General features: G+C 40.4%; 1 protein-coding gene across 3 annotated transcripts in view; it reads right to left on the bottom strand.

Moving 5' to 3' along the window:
- The window catches only part of LOC124619579, a 46,598-nt gene extending 32,239 nt beyond the window's left edge, over positions 1 to 14,359 (bottom strand). Inside the window, exon 1 of one of the 3 annotated variants that reach the window (XM_047146070.1) lies at positions 14,257 to 14,359. The gene's annotated coding sequence lies outside the window, so the exon portion shown is untranslated. Of the gene's footprint in view, positions 1 to 13,851; positions 13,874 to 13,935; positions 14,041 to 14,256 lie in introns of those variants that run through there. The other 2 variants (XM_047146071.1, XM_047146073.1) reach the window with 2 other exon arrangements.
- Positions 14,360 to 22,560: the final 8,201 nt, after the last annotated feature.

Below are 22,560 nucleotides of genomic sequence, written 5' to 3'. Positions count from 1 at the left end.
GAGAAGTGTAGGCTTGGATCTTTCTAAACAATTACTGACAAAAAATATTAGCATAAAACCTGAACAAAAGCTTTGCTCAACATGCCGTAACCTTTGTGAGGAAAAATTAAGAGTTGAAGTCAATGAAAGTGAAACAGATGATGAAGTCATGGTTGAATTAGAATCATTGGAATCCAGAAATGAATCCCTTGTACAAACAAACATTGCTCTTGATTATTTAGGTTTAACACCGATAAAGCTTCATGGCTTGTCAGAACAAAGTAAAGGGTCTTATTTTAAAAGGAAGGTTAGCAGTATTGAAAAGACTGCAAAAAAGGCGGTTTCAAAAGCATTAAAATATGATGCACCAAGTTCTGATGATGACAAAGAAGATACAAGTGTGGTTGAGAAAGCAAAGGATTTTGATGTAATGATTTCTCTTATGAAAGAGAAGATTTCATCTGTTGGGAGGTCTAGAAAAATCTCGATTCTGACCTTGGCTCCAGATTCTTGGAGTTGAAATAAAGTGATGAAAGAATTTAATGTAAGTGAGTACATGGTGCGACAAGCTAGAAAGCTAAAATCTGAAAAGGGTATTTTGGAAATTCCTGGTCCAAAAAAAGGTAAAACTCTTTCTGAAAATACAGTAAGACTTGTAACAGATTTTTATGAAAAGGATGAAAGTTCCAGAGTGCTAACTGGAACAAAAGACAAAGTAAATGTTCAAAAAAATGTGTACATGCAAAAAAGACTCATTTTGTGTAACTTGAGAGAACTCTATTATTCTTTCAATTGGGAGAATCCCGAGATAGAAGTAGGATTTTCAAAATTTTGTTTCTTGAGACCTAAATGGTGTATCCTTGCTGGTGCTGCAGGCACACACACTGTATATGTATACAGTATCCACCAGAATGTTAAACTATTACTGGATGCTGTGAAAATTGAAGAATCTTATAAAGACCTAATTAAGATGCTTGTGTGCAACACGGAAAACCAAAGCTACGTGCTACATCATTGCGACAGCTGTCCTGCAATTACTGCACTAACTGAGTACTTAACTGAAAAACTAAGTGAACATTATGATTTAGAAGAAGAAATTGTAATCAGTCAGTAGGTTAACACAGACAGGGTAGAAATGATCAAACAGTCTATCAGTGTTGAAGACTACATTTCTTTATTGGTTAGGTCATTGGAAAATCTCACCCTGCACTTGTTTATAGCAAAACCCAATCAGCAGCCTTTAAAAGATTGAAAGAAGACCCACTACCCAAAACAGCAATTATTGTGATGGATTTCAGTGAAAATTATTCCTTTGTTATACAAAATGAGATCCAAAGTTACCACTGGAATAGAGGTGGTTGTACTCTACACCCAGTTGGAGTTTTTCTACGAAATGAGGAAAACAATGTTTTTGTTTCCAACCACTGTTTTATTAGTGATGACCAAGAACATGACACTGGTTTTGTTAACTTTGTACAAAAAGAAATTACAAAGTGGCTGTCCTTACATCATACTGACATTGACTCAGTTCACTACTTTACAGATGGTTGTGCTGAGCAGTACAAAAATAGAAACAGTTTTAAAAATTTGACTGAACACTTGAGAGACTTTAATTTGAAGGCCCAACACTCTTTTTTTGCAACAAGTCATGGGAAGTCAATTTGTGATGGCCTAGGAGGAACTATTAAAAGAATTTTAAGGAAAGCCAGTCTATAGCTTTCAGACGAAGAACAAATAATGACAGCAATCGATGTGTACAAGTTTTGTGAAAAAAACATTAAAAACATTCATTTTCTCTTTATTGACAAAAAAGAAGTTGATTTGCTACGGTTAAAACTAGAAAAACGTTTTTCAGCAACCCGAACCATTCCTGGAACAAGAAGTTTTCATAACTTCAAACCACTTCCAACAAACAACCTTGAAATTAGAAGGACTACAGATAGTGTAAAACCCTCCTTAGTCTTTTCTTTCCATTCTTCTTCTGATTGGGTTCGTGTTGAACCATCCAGAAACAGCTACGTGGCTGCAAATTATTATGGTAACTGGTACTTTGGACTGCTAAAAACAATATTCAATGATGAAGAAGATGCAGAAATTCTATTTCTACATCCTTCAGGACCAGCTGCATCATTTTATTGGCCTGAAAGAGAAGATTCTTGCATAGTGCCTTTGGAGCACATAGTCTGTGTAGTAGACGCACCTCAATCAAGCGGCACTGGACGACTGTATTACTTCAAAAAAGACTGTATCAAAAGAACTGAAAGCTCTTGGATGAAGTCGAAAAACAGTTTGAATCAGCATTAATGTTTATTAAAAAGACAAAATTACTCCAAAAATTCAATGTTTCAAGCAATCAGTTGGGTTAGACATAAGTGTCGTAAGTACACAATCTTTGTACATAATTCTAAAGTAATCTACTATAATTAATAAACATGTTAAAAAGCCATCATTATTCTTATTTTATCAAGTAGCCTATATATTTAAGAGTAAATTAAAACAAATTTGAGCATTCTATCAGGTCTGAGACTCTAGATATTGCAATTCTTATAAAACAAAACATCCGTTAAAAAAAATACATATGTATTTTTTTCATAGAAAATATTAATATATTTTAATAATATCATTTTTATCTTAAATACGTATAATAAATAAACTTGCTGCAAAAATTCATGATGTTATCTAACAGAGTTTTTAAGATAAGCAACTTTAAAGTTTTGAATACAAATTAAATTTACCATTTCCGAAGGTTCCGAAAATGCAAAACATAAAATCTTTAAAAATTTATTAAAAAATACTGTAAGAGATACAGCAAAAAAAATTTGCAGGTGTTGTCAGGGTGGTATTAGAACCATTTGAGCCAAATTTCATGAAAATCTAAGGAGGTGGGTGTAAAATTTATTTTTTATTGGGTGATTTGATGTGGAATGACCCATGAGTGAACAACAGAAGGGCTTGTGGCATCCCTTTCAAGAGTTATTCTGTTCAGAAGTTATGTTTTCTAAGTCCAACTGTGACAGAGAATCTTTAGAGATGTATGAGACAAGTGCAAACACACTACTGGCCATTAAAATTGCTACACCACGAAGATGACGTGCTACAGACACGAAATTTAACCAACAGGAAGAAGATGCTGTGATATGCAAATGATTAACTTTTCAGGACATGAGGAAAGTTTCCAACCGATTGCTCATACACAAACAGCAGTTGACCGACGTTGCCAACTGAAACGTTGTTGTGATGCCTCGTGTAAGGAGGAGAAATGCGTACCATCACGTTTCCGACTTTGATAAAGGTCGAATTGTAGCCTATCGTGATTGCAGTTTATCGTATCGTGACATTGCTGCTCGCGTTGGTCGAGATCCAATGACTGTTAGCAGAATATGTAATCGATGGGTTCAGGAGGGTAATATGGAATTTTGTGCCGGATCCCAACGGCCTCGTATCACTAGCAGTCAAGATGACACGCATCTTATCCGCATGGCTGTAATGGTTCGTGCAGCCACATCTCGATCCCCGAGTCAAAAGATGGGGACATTTGCAAGATAACAACCATCTGCAGGAACAGTTTGACGACGTTTGCAACAGCATGGACTATCAGCTCGGAGACCATGGCTGCGGTTACCCTTGATGCTGCATCACAGACAGGAGCGCCTGCGACGAACCCGGTTGCACAAATGGCAAAATGTCATTTTTTTGGATGAATCCAGGTTCTGTTTACAGCATCATGATGGCCGCATCCGTGTTTGGCGACATCGCGGTGAACGCACACTGGAAGCGTGTAATCGTCATCGCCATACTGGCGTCTCACCTGGCGTGATGGTATGGGGTGCCATTGGTTATACGTCTCAGTCACCTCTTGTTCGCATTGACGGCACTTTGAACAGTGGACGTTACATTTCAGATGTGTTACCACCCTCGAATCTACCCTTCATTCGATCCCTGCAAAACCCTACATTTCAGCAGGATAATGCACGACCACATGTTGCAGGTCCTGTACGGGCCTTTCTGGATACAGAAAAAGTTCGACTGCTGCCCTGGCCAGCACATTCTCCAGATCTGTCACCAATTGAAAACATCTGGTCAACGGTGGCCGAGCAACTGGCTCATCACAATACGCCAGTCACTACTCTTGATGAACTGTGGTATCGTGTTGAAGCTGCATGGGCAGCTAGTTGTATCTGTACACGCCATCCAAGCTCTGTTTGACTCAATGCCCAGGCGTATCAAGGCTGTTATTACGGCCAGAGGTGGTTGTTCTGGGTACTGATTTCTCAGGATCTATGCCCCAAATTGCGTGAAAATGAAATCACATGTCAGTTCCAATATGACTTATTTGTCCAATGAATACCAGATTATCATCTGCATTTCTTCTTCATGTAGCAATTTTAATGGCCAGTAGTGTACATTTTACCATCAAGGTGCAGCTATGTTGAACTACCACAACTGTGTACATAAATAATGCATCATAATTAAAGATTGGTGATACATGTTGTTTATCAAAGTCATAGATCCTCTACCATGAAACCTACTACAATTTACGGTATTACATAATTAACAAAAATGCCACACCTTCCACAACAAATATGCTGTTAATATAACTGTGGGACTCAACTGTTGGTCATCAACTACTGCATAATTGTGCAATTACGCGCTGTATTAAATATGAAAATAACTTATTATGTACTACATTGGTGATAATTCCATGATGAAATCAAACAAAAATGGGGAAAAGGCAACATACCTAGTGTCTGGTGGATATGAACATAACAACACGGAGGCACAGTGTGTGTCAGCAACACATGTGTAAATGGTGACTGGATTTCCTCATTCTACTGTAATAATGATATGATTGGTAAATTACATTTGCTTTTAATATAGTTTGCATTACTGGAGATTCTGTCTTATGTATATGTAGAAATAGTAAAAAAAAAAAAAAAAAAACTTTGCGCCAGCATAAAAGAGCTCCCTCTTATACCATCCATATGTATGCAGAATCATGACAAATTATCTTTATGCTCTGTATTGTGATGAACACCCCCCTCCCCCCCCCCCCCCCCCATGAACCATGAACCATGGACCTTGCCGTTGGAGGGGAGGCTTGCGTGCCTCGGCGATACCGTAGGTGCAACCACAACAGAGGGGTAAGGGATATCTGTTGAGAGGCCAGACAAACGTGTGGTTCCTGAAGAAGGGCAGCAGCCTTTTCAGTAGTTGCAGGGGCAACAGTCTGGATGATTGACTGATCTGGCCTTGCAAAACTAACCAAAACGGCCTTGCTGTACTGGTACTGTGAACAGCTGAAAGCAAGGGGAAACTACAGCCATAATCTTTCCCGAGGGCACGCAGCTTTACTGTATGGTTAAATGATGATGCTGTCCTCTTGGGTAAAATATTCCCCCATTCGGATCTCCGGGCGGGGACTACTCAAGAATATGTCATTATCAGGAAAAAGAAAACTGGTGTTCTACGGATCGGAGCGTGGAATGTCAGATCCCTTAATCGGGCAGGTAGGTTAGAAAATTTAAAAAGGGAAATGGATAGGTTAAAGTTAGATATAGTGGGAATTAGTGAAGTTCGGTGGCAGGAGGAACAAGACTTTTGGTCAGGTGAATACAGGCTTATAAATACAAAATCAAATAGGGGTAATGCAGGAGTAGGTTTAATAATGAATATGAAAATAGGAATGTGGGTAAGCTACTACAAACAGAATAGTGAGCACATTATTGTGGACAAGATAGATACGAAGCCCACGCCTACCACAGTAGTACAAGTTTATATGCCAACTAGCTCTGCAGATGATGAAGAAATTGATGAAATGTATGATGAGATAAAAGAAATTATTCAAGTAGTGAAGGGACATGAAAATTTAATAGTCATGGGTGACTGGGATTCGAGAGTAGGAAAAGAGAGAGAAGGAAACATAGTAGGTGAATATGGATTGGGGCTAAGAAATGAAAGAGGAAGCCACTTGGTAGAGTTTTGCACAGAGCGTAACTTAATCATAGCTAACACTTGGTTCAAGAATCATGAAAGAAGGTTGTATACATGGAAGAATCCTGGAGATACTAGAAGGTATCAGATAGATTATATAATGGTAAGACAGAGATTTAGGAACCGGGTTTTAAATTGTAAGACATTTCCAGGGGCAGAAGTGGACTCTGACCAAAATCTATTGGTTATGAACTGTAGATTAAAATGGAAGAAACTGCAAAAAGGTGGGAATTTAAGGAGATGGGACCTGGATAAACTGACTAAACCAGAGGTTGTACAGAGTTTCAGGGAGAGCATAAGGGAACAATTGACAGGAATGGGGGAAAGAAGCACAGTAGAAGAAGAATGGGTAGCTCTGAGGGATGAAGTAGTGAAGGTAGCAGAGGATCAAGTAGGTAAAAAGAGAAGGGCTAGTAGAAATCCTTGGGTAACAGAAGAAATATTGAATTTAATTGATGAAAGGAGAAAATATAAAAATGCAGTAAATGAAGCAGGCAAAAAGAAATACAAATGTCTCAAAAATGAGATCGACAGGAAGTGCAAAATGGCTAAGCAGGGATGGCTAGAGGACAAATGTAAGGATGTAGAGGCTTATCTCAATACAGGTAAGATAGATACTGCCTACAGGAAAATTAAAGAGATCTTTGGAGAAAAGAGACCCACTTGTATGAATATCAACAACTCAGATGGAAACCCAGTTCTAAGCAGAGAAGGGAAAGCAGAAAGGTGGAAGGAGTATATAGAGGGTCTATACAAGGGCGATGTACTTGAGGACAATATTATGGAAATGGAAGAGGATGTAGATGAAGATGAAATGGGAGATACGATACTACGTGAAGAGTTTGACAGAGCACTGAAAGACCTGAGTCAAAACAAGGCCCCGGGAGTAGACAACATTCCATTAGAACTACTGACGGCCTTGGGAGAGCCAGTCCTGACAAAACTCTACCATCTGGTGAGCAAGATGTATGAGACAGGTGAAATACCCTCAGACTTTAAGAAGAATATAATAATTCCAATCCCAAAGAAAGCAGGTGTTGACAGATGCGAAAGTTACCGAACTATCAGTCTAATAGGTCACGGCTGCAAAATACTAACGCGAATTCTTTACAGACGAACGGAAAAACTGGCAGAAGCCCACCTTGGGAAAGATCAGTTTGGATTCCGTAGAAATATTGGAACATGTGAGGCAATACTGACCCTATGACTCACCTTAGAAGAAAGATTAAGGAAAGGCAAACCTACGTTTCTAGCATTTGTAGACTTAGAGAAAGCTTTTGACAATATTGACTGGAATACTCTCTTTCAAATTCTAAAGGTGGCAGGGGTAGAATACAGGGAGCGAAAGGCTATTTACAATTTGTACAGAAACCAGATGGCAGTTATAAGAGTCAAGGGGCATGAAAGGGAAGCAGTGGTTGGGAAGGGAGTGAGACAGGGTTGTAGCCTCTCCCCGATGTTATTCAATCTGTATATTGAGGAAGCAGTGAAGGAAACAAAAGAAAAATTTGGAGTAGGTATTAAAATCCATGGAGAAGAAATAAAAATTCTGAGGTTTGCCGATGACATTGTAATTCTATCAGAGACAGCAAAGGTCTTGGAAGAGCAGTTGAACGGAATGGACAGTGTCTCGAAAGGAGGGTATAAGATGAACATCAATAAAAGCAAAACGAGGATAATGGAATGTAGTCGAAGTAAGTCGCGTGATGCTGAGGGAATTACACTCCTGGAAATGGAAAAAAGAACACATTGACACCGGTGTGTCAGACCCACCATACTTGCTCCGGACACTGCGAGAGGGCTGTACAAGCAATGATCACACGCACGGCACAGCGGACACACCAGGAACCGCGGTGCTGGCCGTCGAATGGCGCTAGCTGCGCAGCATTTGTGCACCGCCGCCGTCAGTGTCAGCCAGTTTGCCGTGGCATACGGAGCTCCATCGCAGTCTTTAACACTGGTAGCATGCCACGACAGCGTGGACGTGAACCGTATGTGCAGTTGACGGACTTTGAGCGAGGGCGTATAGTGGGCATGCGGGAGGCCGGGTGGACGTACCGCCGAATTGCTCAACACGTGGGGCGTGAGGTCTCCACAGTACATCGATGTTGTCGCCAGTGGTCGGCGGAAGGTGCACGTGCCCGTCGACCTGGGACCGGACCGCAGCGACGCACGGATGCACGCCAAGACCGTAGGATCCTACGTAGTGCCGTAGGGGACCGCACCGCCACTTCCCAGCAAATTAGGGACACTGTTGCTCCTGGGGTATCGGCGAGGACCATTCGCAACCGTCTCCATGAAGCTGGGCTACGGTCCCGCACACCGTTAGGCCGTCTTCCGCTCACGCCCCAACATCGTGCAGCCCGCCTCCAGTGGTGTCGCGACAGGCGTGAATGGAGGGACGAATGGAGACGTGTCGTCTTCAGCGATGAGAGTCGCTTCTGCCTTGGTGCCAATGATGGTCGTATGCGTGTTTGGCGCCGTGCAGTTGAGCACCACAATCAGGACTGCATACGACCGAGGCACACAGGGCCAACACCCGGCATCATGGTGTGGGGAGCCATCTCCTACACTGGCCGTACACCACTGGTGATCATCGAGGGGACACTGAATAGTGCACGGTACATCCAAACCGTCATCGAACCCATCGTTCTACCATTCCTAGACCGGCAAGGGAACTTGCTGTTCCAACAGGACAATGCACGTCCGCATGTATCCCGTGCCACCCAACGTGCTCTAGAAGGTGTAAGTCAACTACCCTGGCCAGCAAGATCTCCGGATCTGTCCCCCATTGAGCATGTTTGGGACTGGATGAAGCGTCGTCTCACGCGGCCTGCACGTCCAGCACGAACGCTGGTCCAACTGAGGCGCCAGGTGGAAATGGCATGGCAAGCCGTTCCACAGGACTACATCCAGCATCTCTATGATCGTCTCCATGGGAGAATAGCAGCCTGCATTGCTGCGAAAGGTGGATATACACTGTACTAGTGCCGACATTGTGCATGCTCTGTTGCCTGTGTCTATGTGCCTGTGGTTCTGTCAGTGTGATCATGTGATGTATCTGACCCCAGGAATGTGTCAATAAAGTTTCCCCTTCCTGGGACAATGAATTCACGGTGTTCTTATTTCAATTTCCAGGAGTGTAGATTAGGAAATGAGACAAAGTAGTAAATGAGTTTTGCTATTTCGGGAGCACAATAACTGATGATGTTGAAGTAGAGAGGATATAAAATGAAGACTGGAAATGGCAAGGAAAGCGTTTCTGGAGAAGAGAAATTTGTTAACATCGAATATAGATTTATGTGTCAGGAAGTCGTTTCTGAAAGTATTTGTATGGAGTGTAGCCATGTATGGAAGTGAAACGTGGACGATAAATAGTTTGGACAAGAAGAGAATAGAAGCTTTTGAAATGTGGTGCTACAGAAGAATGCTGAAGATTAGATGGGTAGATCACATAACTTATGATGAAGTATTGAATAGAATTGGGGAGAAGAGGAGTTTGTGGCACAACTTGACACAAAGAAGGGACCGGTTAGTAGGACATGTTCTGAGGCATCGAGGGGCCACAAATTTAGCATTGGAGGGCAGTGTGGAGGGTAAAAATCGTAGAGGGAGACCAAGAGATGAATACACTAAGCAGATTCAGAAGGATGTAGGTTGCAGTAAGTACTGGGAGATGAAGAAGCTTGCACAGGATAGGGTAGCATGGAGAGCTGCATCAAACCAGTCTCAGGACTGAAGACCTCAACAACAACAACAACAACATTGTGATGATGTGCACCAAAGCTCATTTTAAACATATTTACATACAGCAGAATTATATTAGAGAATAAACTTTTTTTTTATTTATCGGTATAATAATTTCATTGTTTCTGAAGAATTCTTTGCAATAGATTCTTCTACCAACTCTACACAGCATTCTTCACACTCTTTTTACTCAACAAATATACCATTTGTACCTCAACATGATATGAGCAGCACAACATACATAAATATTTCCCATATATTTTTGCACTATTTCTGTATTTGTAATATAGTTCTTCAACCTGGTGCCACAGTCATCACAAGTTTTTCACAGATGGAAGAAGGCAAGATACAAAAATGAGATGTGCCAAGTATATGGATTAAAATCTTCGGAACTTTTGTATTATAGAAACAGAGTCCTAATTGATAACAGTCTGTGTTTAATTATTTGCTTTGGTGGTATTAGAGACCGTAAATCTTAATGTGTACTACAAATGTAATGCATTATTAAGACAATAAGTACTGGTCTTTCTCATAGTTAATGGTAGACCAACTCCAGCCTGCCAGGGGGTGAACTACAATAAAGGCACACAATGATCATAACATACACTCATAGAGAAAATGTGGCGACTGCTTTAGGGAAAAATTAGGACACAATACTGAAATGGCAATTCAGTGGAAATATCAACAATGGAAAACTATTTTCCTGGAATTCTTTTACTGAATATAAAATGCAAACAATCAGGAAATGTAGAGAAATAAAATCTCTGATGATTATTGAAAGTGTACCTATTTGAGAAAAATGGGGGGAACTACTTTCAACAAAGGGAAATACGGAAGTGTCCGATCCCACCCGTCTGCTTTGACCCATGACGTCACAAATATGGCGGAAACAAAAACAAACACACACACTTTCCACAAGAAGCCTAATGACACTAACGGGACAAGCGCGGGAAATGGGGTGTTTTGGGTGGGGGCAAACTAAATATAAACAAATTTAGACGCCTTGCGTAGCTACAATGTGTAAGTGAAGACAGCCATGCACGAATACCCACCCACCTCCCCAGGGGTCGTAACCCCTGCAACCCGTAGAAGATAAAGATGCTTCAGTAGCTGATTAGTGTTTCTTGTCTTTCTTAAAAAAAAAAAACTCACGGGATAGAACGAACAGATCAGAAAGATAAATATAATAAACTAAAACAGAAATTCGAGGAACAGATAATTAAAATAAGTAATAAGTGTTTTTAAATTAAAAAAAAAAAAATCTCACGAGATAGAACGAACAGATCAGAAAAGTAAATAAAATAAGATAAAACAGAACTGGAGACAGCCACACTCAAACCAAACTCCGCGCTGTCATGACGTCACACACGACAACACCCTTACGTCACGGGTCAAAGTCGACGCGTTGGATCGGACGCTTCTGTCGACCCCAACAAAGTTCACATCTGTGTGTTACTGTAAAACAATATCCTGTCTAGCAAACAATGCATACAAGAATTGTACAAAAATACGAAAACGTGATGAGAAATTCATGCTTAAATATAAATGCAGATGCTAGCCAAGCCTGCAGGTTCCCCTGTTGTATTTGACCACAAATGGTGCCTGTACAATGTCCTCAATATTCTGCAACTGTCAGTCTGGTCCGAACAGTGTTCTGAGTAGTAGTGAGTGCATTACGTTGGAGCTATGTAATGTCAAAGATAGCCAAATTGCTGGTGGTCGTATGGTGTTTGCTTCAATAGTGAAGGTAGCTGTAGTGTTTAGTGTTTCAAGAAGCATGATATTGAAAATCTATACAGCATAAAAAAAAGCCGAAAAGCATCGATGAAACATAAGAGGATAACAGCTGCAAAAGTCACTGTAGATCTCAAAGTCACACTCATGAATTCAGTCAGCATTAAAACAGCATGAAGGTATCTCCAGAAGCAGGAGATTGTATGGCGAGCTGGAATTCCAAAACCACTCATCAGTGACATAAATCTGTCACAGGAAAACATGGTGCCAAAGCCATAAAACCTGGACTACGGAGCAAGGCACTGAGTCTTGTCTCACACTATTTAAAACTTCTGGCTGAGTTTATGTCTCAAGAGTGAAATATGGTGGGTGTTTGGTGACAATTTTGGCAACCATATCACGGTAGGCCATGGGCCCCATGGGTACTCTAAAAGGTCACATTACTGCCAAGAATTATGTGACCATTTTGACTGATCAGACCCATACCATGGTATGATGTTTGTTTCTCAACGGTAATGCTGTGTTCCAAGATATATTTCACATCTCCCTGGACTGGTTTTGTGAGCACGAGGATGAACTGTCACATCACCCCTACCAAACACACTGTCCCTAGATCTAAAAATTATTGTGCCTTTGTGACTAGGCTACTTTGAAGAGAAGGGTGCGTGATCACTATCCACCTCCATTGCCTCTACCTGAATATGCCACTATTTTGCAGGAAGAATGGTACAATCCCCTTGAAAACAATACAGAACCCATATTTATCCATTCCAAGATGACTGGAAGCCGTTTCAAATGCCACCTGTAATAGGCATGATAATGCGCTGCATTTTTTGTGTCCCCACACGTTTTGTTCACCCCTGTATTATTCACTTTGCCTGTGGGAAATGGAGACAGTTGTGAGAATTTTTGGAAATGTGACTTGCATTAGAAGATGAGAATATGGTTACATTAGGTGACATACTATCAGACAAAGGCCTAGCTCATCCATCTGAACAACAAAAAGCTGTAATGGAACATATACTTCATTTGCCTTTGTACCACACCCAATGTTAGATACCTTTCCCCATCTTCAATACCACTTTGCCAACACACACCCTAAACTAGGCCTCATGCTATGCTACAAATCAGTATTTCACTGTAACTAAGATGTCATGTTCACCAGTCACAATCAAATTGTCATTTTTCAATGTAATATATGTCTCAGGCTCTGCTCTACATTAGCCTGTCATCCCATTAAACATCCCAAACAGTTGTAGATACCAAAATGGTGGTTAATGTTTGAGCTCGTATTACATCACACTCCACATCATTATTACGACATCTGGTTCCGTAGGTTCAGGTGACCCATAATTTTTGCAAGAATTGTCCTTATTTACAACTTCCTTCAACAAGTTCTCCTCCATCATGAAATCAATGGAACATAATGGTATGGTATAGTGAAATAATTGCAGCACTGAGATTTAGTAATAGGCCTACATATTTTTCAACTTTTCTGATGTGTGTGTTATTGGTGAGATTAATATGAGCTTATACACTGACACTGTGAACACCTGGTCAGTGATTTCTGTAGATGTCTACAGAGATGAGAAAATGTTAAACGTCAAAACTATGGAACAAATATACTGCGAGCTCTCCAAGAAAGCAAAATGAAGTTAAAAAAATTATACATTTAAGACTTGGAAATTACCAGACTGACTACTACACAAAACTAATTCTCTTGTTGTTTCAATGAAATTAAGAGTCATGGTTTAAGAAAACCATATGTGTTGTGCAACAGAATTTAACACAGTCATCCTAAGAATGATACATAAATCATGGCTACCTTTAATCAATCATTCTAATTTGTGTAAAAGCTTGCATTTATCGAAATACGCATTTCAATTTGGAAAGAGTGCTTAAAAGTGGGAGCAATAAATACAATGACTTCAATCTCAGGGCAAGCCCTGAGAAATAATTTGCATATCATAATCTCTGACGAAGCTTGCACAGGATAGTGTAGCATGGAGAGCTGCATCAAACCAGTCTCAGGACTGAAGACCACAACAACAACAACAACAACAACAATCTCTAGGCATAACGTGTGAAACTTCAGAGGAGACATTTCACTTTTCGACACGTTTCACAGCTTAAAAGACTGCAGTAATTTTAAAGGTATGGCTATTTATCAATAGTCTCTCTCATCCTTCATTTACTGCAGATTTACACTGCAAATGGGTAGAGGTGCGTAGTACTAGGCCTACATTCTTCTCGGCAATGGCTACTCAAAGTGGTCTACTATGTTTACAGTGCAAATAAAAAATTGTCCTTTCGATATGGATACAATATTGAATTTACTACGTAGTGCGGTTACTTAGGTCGATCATAAATTGAAATAGTACGCACAACCAATTCACTCACGTATTCTGCGAGAACCTTGTTTAAGTTCACACACAGAACAACGGATTCTACACGTAATTCTGTGAGAAACTTGCAAATACGTACCACTCAGAGTTGACAACAATCTTTGTTTTATAAAAATCGTGGTGTGTGATATTCCTAAAGCCACAAAACTATTTGCAACAAAAGGAAGGAACAGGCCAAAAGTTATTTAAAGCTAGATATCAAACTTCGGCATACGTACACTACATAAAACATAATTTTGAAAACTAATAATGCCGATTGTCACAATACACAAGCCCCACGACAACGCCGAAATATATATATTTCAGGGGAGTATACATTGAAGTAAACAATCAAATGCATACTAAGGCAATAAACAGTGTCTGCTGAAATTAAATAAATTGTGCAATTTTACCTACGTACCAAAACATACAATGACACACCCCCACGTCACTGACAGATCATATCCATCAATACAGCCCAGACATAACACCAGCAAAATGGCGCTATTAGATGCAACTGTTTTTGGCGCCAGTGTAATGGTTCATTTCTTCATACTGATTTCCCATTCTAGCACTGTATTATTCAATGTATCATCTAATTTCAACTTTAACTGTTCCTTGATCAAATTTACGCATAACAGTACTTTGTTCTCCCAATAAAATAATTCACTATACAAAAAAGTACTGTTTATTCGGAGTGATATGCTTCGTATCACCACTGTCACAATATCATTTATGTGCAGCACTGTTGTTTCCGGCAGACGCACGCATGATACGTGAAGTAAATACAGCGTTTTTTCTTTTCTTCTATTTCTTCGCGTTAGCGTTGTCACGACCGATCTATGGACACTCCGTTGCACGATGTCCTAGTATTACACGGAAATTTTTGCTTTGCTTGCTTTTTTGAAATCCTCTTTGACTTATTCCCCCTTTTCGTGCTTTAAAAATGCTGTAGATTCTGTTGTGTTTTATTCATGCAATAGAATTCCGTAGAACAAAGTTTTTCAATGAGTAATTATCAAATTCCTTTTCCTGCACAGATAAGATTTGATCATTTAATATTCTTTCAGACAAAATATTCTCTTCGTGGTTCGATAATTCATCTTTTAGGTCTACAAATAACTTTTGCAGCTTCGCTACATGTGTGCTGATATCTTCTCTTTCGTTGGGTTTGCCTCAAAAAAACTTATCATTCAACATGTTTAAGCACTGTGCACTGCTACGTTCAAATCGCGCACATAGTTTGTTCAGATTTCTTTAGCTTTATTGCACGTCGACACAAGTTCAGCAACTGATTTACTTAGCGCACTTGCTGTCCGAGTTGCTGATTTTGCGTCATCCTAAAACCATGCTGCGTTCACTGCATTTTGTTCACCTGTCTGTTGGAGAGGCAATCTCGCAAGTTCACGTTCATATGAACAAAGACATTTTGCCTACTAGTCAGGCCTTCAAGTTTATCAGTATGCACTTTATAATTGCCATTGGTAACCATTTCCTTATATAAGGGCCCCATTGTCGTACAACTTGTCCAAACTAAATAATTGCTTCTGCCAACGAACACTGTCTTCTTCTGAAACTGGTTTTGTTTAATTAGACGTAGACTCGGCCTATAAACTGTTGCAAAAATTATTAAGTTCGAGCAACACAGTTCCATTAACGAACGGTTCATTCCCAGAAAACAAACTATTCAGCACCAAAAACTTGTTGCAGAGAGTTTCTATAGAACTCAATGATATATCGAAAATACCATGGAATAACAGGCTACACTGAACCCTTAAACATTTTTCCATTTATTACAATGACACTCAGCAATAAGCACAGTAATGACATCAGTAAAGTGTGGCTTTTATGTGAAGATGTTTAGCTGTTTTTGGCACCGGTATAATGATTCATTTCGTTATACCGATAATTGCATTGGCTTATCAGTGAATGAAATGGTATGAAATATGCTGCTGTCAGTTACAATTCTCAATTTAAACAATGACATGTTAACGAATTTATTAATTATTATTAATTCATAGTTTCAAAATTATGAGTGAGAGTATTTTATAAATATTAAAAACTGGAACAGCAACCAGAACATTACTCACTACTAATTAATTTTAAAACAACCTATACATCATGTAGGCTAATTAAACAGTCATTGATCAACTGGTGCAAATAATCAGTGTGGTCATACAATTAATTCAATTCATCCTTTTCGTACTAATAGTAATCTTTTGAATCATGGAAAAATTTACCAATAGACCCACCCTTAAATTATACGACCGATATTTCATTATATGTTAAAAGAAGTTGCTTCTCCCACACTCATCCATCAGCACTACTAGTTGATCTTCCTGTGAAGAGTGCAGTAATTGACAGCAGGAGGTGGAAGTATACACAACTACATACCAATCAAACTTTGATCTGAGTTGGAAATACGTAAATATTAATGTAAAATTATTGTTATTCTTTGTGGACTGCCACTACTTGCTGTTAATTAGACAGCTTGATGTTGTAGATGAATGTTATCTGTGCACCTGTGCTGATAGGGCTCCACATCTATTGACAACATGTACGTGCTTACTCCCATCATCCTCTTTCTCATTTCATTCCAGTGTCTGATATTTGCACTCTTCCAGGTAAATCAATGCCAGTTATTGGGTTAAATTTAGACAAACTTTTAATCACTTATTGTGGTAAAACTTTCAGATATCATTTGATTTGATGATTTGAGTTTCTGGTCCTGTTAGATTACATTTTGTACAAAGATTGTACTGTAATACAGGACAAATACAATATTACATGGGTAGAGAGAGAAGGAAAACAAATAACACTGTAAGCAATGTAAATACAAGATATACAACATTACATTTGAGGCTTCACGAGAAATGGTAACAGTACAGATTAGATTTACTTTCATTCCAATTGATCTGTAGTGAGGAGGTCCTCCAGGATGTAGAACATGTCAGAAAAACAACAATACATGACAAATATTTACAACTAACAAATAGCTAATATACCATTCCACAGGTCCCAAGTGGAATAATCGTCATTTTTTAATGAACACTATATGAAAGAGTCATTTTACAAATAATAATGCACTGATTTTAAAAAAACGTTTATTTATTTATTTATAAGGGAATAAACGTGTAATACAACTACTATAATACTTATTTACAATGAACACATTACTGCACTGAAATGGTGCAGAAGTTAGATTGTACTTACACACACACACACACACACACACACACACACACACACACATATTTACAATGAACACAATACTACACTGAAATTGCACAGAAGTTATATTGTACTTTGTACACAAATCAGTTGGTTTTACTGAGAAGTTCATCAATGGAGTAGAAGGAGTTGGTCACCAATAAATCCTTTAGGCTTCTCGTAAACTGAATTTCATTGGTTGTTAACCTTTTTATGGCTGCTGGTACGGAATGTACATACAAGATATACATTATTACATACACTGGAATACAAATTTCATCATCCATAATACATAGTGAACATTAACAGAACCGACAAACTGCAGGGACGGATTCCTGATTCGAAATGGAGGAAAAGAAGTTCTGTAAACACTGCCGGGGTGGATCGTGCTGATGAATAAAAGTTCCTTTGACCACGTGTTGTGTGTTCCTTGTGTGTTGCAGGCTATCTGATTGAGACAGCGTATTGTAAGCAGAATAATGGCCCGCCATTCATAGTGGGAACAAGCAGAGATGGTGATTGTGTAAGGCCATGCAGATGGAAAAAGTCGAAGGGTAGCTAAGCTATATGAAAACTAGTACCCTCAGAGACACCAACCACATCACACAACATTTCAGGGCCTTTTTCAGTGTTTGTCTGATCACAAGTCCTTTCAGACAGATGAATGTGCAGAGAGGCGGCGGACTTGTACGTACATCAGATTTGGAAAACCGAAAACTACCTGTGGACCTGTTCATCCAAAACTGATGTAGACACAGTCCGCCGCCTCCCTGTGTGTTCGCCTGTCTGAAAGCAGCCATTATCACACAAACGCCCAAAAAGACATTCACACGTTGTGTATTGTTTGTATTGTATGTTAACCAGGGTCCTAGAAACGACAGAGAGGCTCCGTCCCCACCGCAGCTGAAGTGGTCCACAACCCCGCGACAACAACTGCAGTCCACTTCATCCCTCTGCCACCCCACGCCAAACCACTCTTTCAGGTGTTATTGTGTGGTTGGGCCCCTGGTGGACCCCCCCCCCCTCCCCACCAGGTAACATCTCACACCAGATGAGTGTAACCCCTATGTTTGCGTGGTTGAGTAATGGTGGTGTACACGTACGTGGAGAACTTGTTTCCACAGCAATCGCCGACATAGGGTAGCTGAGGTGGAATAAGGGGAACCAACCCGCATTCCCCGAGGCAGATGGAAAACCGCCTAAAAACCATCCACAGACTGGCCAGCTCACCATACCTTGACACAAGTTCGCCAGGCAGATTCGTGCCGGGGACCAGGCACTCCTTCCCAATCTGGAAAGCCGTGCATTAGACCGCCCTGCTAACCAGGCAGGCTAACGTTGTGTAATGTGGTTGGTGTCTATTAGGATACTAGCTTTGGAATAGCCATGCAGCCTTTCGACTGTTGCCATCTGCTTGGCCGTAAATAAAGAACATCCCGGCTTATTCCCGACATGAATACCAGACTATTCTGCTGCTTACAGTACAGGCATTGCAAACTTCACGGATTTCCTGTCAAATTTGATGGAGTTTCATGTTGTGTGACAGGTAAAATTTAGTTTTGTCGGTTGACGGATTTTTTGATGGATATTACTAAAACTGGGTCTTTTTTTGATGGATTAATCTAATTTCATTTCATTTTGAAAAAAAATATTTTGTTTGATAAAACTATTACGAATCCAAATCTTTGTGCACCTGCAAGACAGTGCCAGGGATGTATTGCACTAAAACTCTAAGTTTCACTCTTTGTGTTGCAAAAACGGGCTGTATTTCTGATCTGTTCATTCAGATTAAATACATGTAGGATATATCGAAAACTGAACTGAAATTAGCTCTTTAGGTTTCCCTCCTACTGAGCAATGTACATTTTTTTAGCTAACAGAATCAAACATCTCTGATGACTGGCAGACTCAGCAAAGCAAACATAATGTGGTAGCAAATGGCTCTAATATCTATTATAAGCAAAGATACAATAGTATGTAAGAGCCCAATAATCACGAACTGAGAGTAGGGAGCAGAAGCAGGAATCCTGAAACGCCTTCCTGGAAATGGTCTAAGTGGAGGCGGTTTGCCATTGCCCTCCTCCGACCTGTTACGAAGTGCTGAGCATGTTTTTGTCCATGGGGAATGACTGTGATGAGTGCTGGTAATGTGTGGTGAGGTGTTTGAGTTTTTATGGGCGAGGAGGGAGAGGCTGAAACTCGGTTCTGGCACATAGCGTAATTCTCTCGAAAAGCATTAAGGGGGCCGCCTAGCTTAACATCCCCATCTGGCGGGTGAATCGCCATCAACAGTGTCACATGTCCTTTCTTCATGAGAGATTGTGGAGAGGTTTGGAATTTAAGCCAGGACATTGGCGCAAAAACTGGCAATCGGGAAGTTTAAACTACCATCGCTCCTCCTCTGGCCGGCCAAATACTGTCTGCGAAAGTATCACCCACCATCAGGATTCGATTTGGCTTTAAATATACGATCGTATTGTATTGTATTGTATGTTAACCGGGGAAATAGAAACCACGGAGAGGCTCCGTCCCCCGTTGCAGCCGCAGTGGTCCACAACCCCACGACGACAACCGCAGTCCACTTCACCCCTCTGCCGCCCCACACCAAACTCAGGGTTATTGTGCAGTTTGGCCCCCGGTGGATCCCCAGGGAACGTCTCACACCAGACGAGTGTAACCCCTATGTTTGCGTGGTAGAGTAATGGTGGTGTATGCGTACATGGAGAACTTGTTTGTGCAGCAATCGCCGACATAGTGTAACTGAGGCGGAATAAGAGGAACCAGTCCGCATTCGCCGAGGCAGATGGAAAACCGCCTAAATACCATCCACAGACTGGCCAGTTCACCAGGCCTCGACACAAATCGGCCGGGCGGATTCGTGCGAAATATACGATACATGCCTCTAGCACCAGCAGCACACTAACAAAAATCTGCTTTGCTCTATAAGTTAATGCCGCGAATTCTGGATAGTGTGTGCAATACATTAGTGTACGGTACTTCTCGCAAATTGTAACTTGGCATCTGTCGAGCAGGGTTTGAGGGCAGAGGGGAGAGTGGACAAGCTACCTGTATGCTGCGTGGACTGAGGCGTTGCGTTGGGTGGACGGGGACGGGGGAGCGGGAGGTGAAGAACAAACTCCACCTCCATGTGCTGTAAGCACTCAGTGCAGGCAACAGAAACCTGTGTTGAGCTTTCTTTTCCGAAATGGAGTAGAAGCCTCCATGATGAGCCATCAAGTGCATCATCACTCATTTTCGTAAAAATAACAATGAATATAGTGCAACAAAAGCCAGACAGCTCAGCTCAGCAACAAAGAAGACGACAATGCAGTCAACACCAACTAATGGTACGCTGTACTGTTGGCAACGAACATCTCAAATCACTAGGACACGAATTCTCCCAGCTACTGCCGACTGCTACCCATCATATATGGGGAGCTGCATACCATGTTACTGACCACAATGTTGTAGTGAGTTATTGTATGTTCAACATCTAGTGTCTAGTGCTCTTTTTGTTTGTTTTTGCGACTGACTCAACACGTCTGAAAAGAATGTCAAGCGGTACGTACAACATTTTAGAAAGGAGTGGTTAAATCATAAACATTTACAGGATTGGATGTTAAGTGGTGCCCGGGGAACCTATTAGTGCACAATGTAAATATTGTCAATGCAGCCTGAATGTGTGGCGTTTGTCAGATTTACTTCTGCATGGAAAAAGTAAGAAACATTTAGATGCAGCCGAACTATTTTCATCTTCATGACAGTTAACATTGGCAGTTAAGTCTATCAAACACACATAGGAACGTACAGCTGCTGAAGCTGCTCTTACATTGTCTGTAGTTAACCACTGTGCAATTAGATCCATAGATCATCTTACAGATCTAACCAAGAATTTTTTTTCAAAATGTTGACCATGCATCTAATTAACAGCTACACTGTACGAAGAATAGTGCTTCAATTAGGTAAGTTCTTTTCCAGCACTTTAAATCAGAGATACGGAATGATGATAATGGACATTTCAGTTTTGTTATAAATGAATCTACAGACATTTCTGTCACCAAACTGTTGGCTGTGTGCATTGTATATTTTTCAGAACAACAAAGCAGAGATATTTCCACTTTTTAGGAATTGTTGAACTAGACAAGGGAATGCTGAATGTATTGTTACTGCAGTAAAGTCATTACTTTCAGATTACAGTCTAGACATTAAACAAATGAGAGGAATTGGTGTGTGTTGTGTACATAGTTCCGCATAGTCAGCGCGTACACAACTTTCCCACTAGAGCGCGCCCCGCTAAGCACAACAGCGCAGGCGCAGCGTTCGTCCGTCTCCGCACTACGAGATGGCGCTGTCTTAGAAACGGACCAAATTCTGCTTCTGCCGATCCGCGTATTAATATGTAACACAGCCAATGAGATTGCTGCTAACGTAGAACCTTTTCTCGTCGCGGATCACACTCGTGCAGTGATACCTGAACGTGCGAGGTATTATAACAAGTGTACAGACCTCCGATTAGTTAGTCTCCATTAGTCTGCATCAGTCTGCATCAGTCTGCCTCAGTCTGCATAAGTCTGTACCAGTCTATAGTCAAGTTTCAGTCTGCGCCTAATAAGGTTATCATATTCCTGTACATAGCCATGAAGAGAAATGTATAGACACTTTGTCAAGTATCAGAGATATGTGAGAATAAGATTAACGTACCAAGACCAAAAGATTTTCAGATTGTCAGTTGTAAATAGCATCCAGAATCAAGTTAAGTAAGATTTATGATTTTTATTATTTTATCAAATGTGAAAATTAATCAAGTTCTGTTTAAAGTTGGTCACCGTCAATCTGCTACTCTAAGCGTGCAAATGGCATTTCTATCGTCTGACCTAAAGGCAGAAGATAAACACGCCACGATAAGACCACGAGACATATTGCTGACACTCGCCTACTTCGTTAGAGCGACAAGTCAAATAATCTGATGGTGTGTGTACCGAAGGTCTTACAGTACGCACACCACAGTACAGATAAATGCCTCAGTAATGGTAGGTATTAACAACGGTGCTTACCAGAAACTGAAATGTGTGGTCTCTAATCTCGTATGGATTCCTTGTGTTTACCATTCAGTTCAGTTAGCAGTGTCCTCTGCTGCCCAAATGCTACCAAGGAATCTTGAGTTCTTAATTTGTGAAACTTATTTTTGGTTTTATAAATCTTCTTGACAAGCCATGTATAGGGAATTGTTTAAACCAATAAATGATGGATCCGAATCCCTTAAAATTATACACCAATCAGACACAAGGTGGCTATCGATCTAAGTTGCTGTTAATCGCATTTTAAGTCAGTGGCTTAAATACAGACACAATTCAAAATATGCCGACATCAGACTAAGTGCTTCATATAGTATGTAATCTGATGCCATCAATAAGTTTTATCTTCTGTTTCTTAGACCAACTCTAGAAGTATGTCAAAAGCCATTAAATCATTCCAATCAAGCATAGCCGACCATTCAAAGCTACTGCAAGACTTA

The sequence above is a fragment of the Schistocerca americana genome, chromosome 6, assembly GCF_021461395.2.
Source record: "Schistocerca americana isolate TAMUIC-IGC-003095 chromosome 6, iqSchAmer2.1, whole genome shotgun sequence".
Taxonomy (NCBI): Eukaryota; Metazoa; Arthropoda; class Insecta; order Orthoptera; family Acrididae; genus Schistocerca; species Schistocerca americana.
The sequence above is the reverse complement of the archived record's forward strand: the minus strand, read 5'-3'. Positions and strand labels throughout refer to the sequence as shown.